Genomic DNA, 201 nt, shown 5'->3' with positions numbered 1-201 from the left:
ACATTTAAAAAAATATATAATATATAATAAGAAGCAACTTGACTTGATGATAGTCACGCTACTATCCTAAGTTCTTTATTCGAATTTAACTTTGTTCTTAATATTTTAAACGAAGTTAATATTTAAGTTAACAAATCTTAACATAAAAAATATACTTTACTTTATTTACAAATTGTGAAGAGATAGATCCATTAATTTAAT

The sequence above is a fragment of the Arachis ipaensis genome, chromosome B02, assembly GCF_000816755.2.
Source record: "Arachis ipaensis cultivar K30076 chromosome B02, Araip1.1, whole genome shotgun sequence".
Classification (NCBI taxonomy): domain Eukaryota; kingdom Viridiplantae; phylum Streptophyta; class Magnoliopsida; order Fabales; family Fabaceae; genus Arachis; species Arachis ipaensis.
This window is presented reverse-complemented; position numbering follows the sequence as displayed.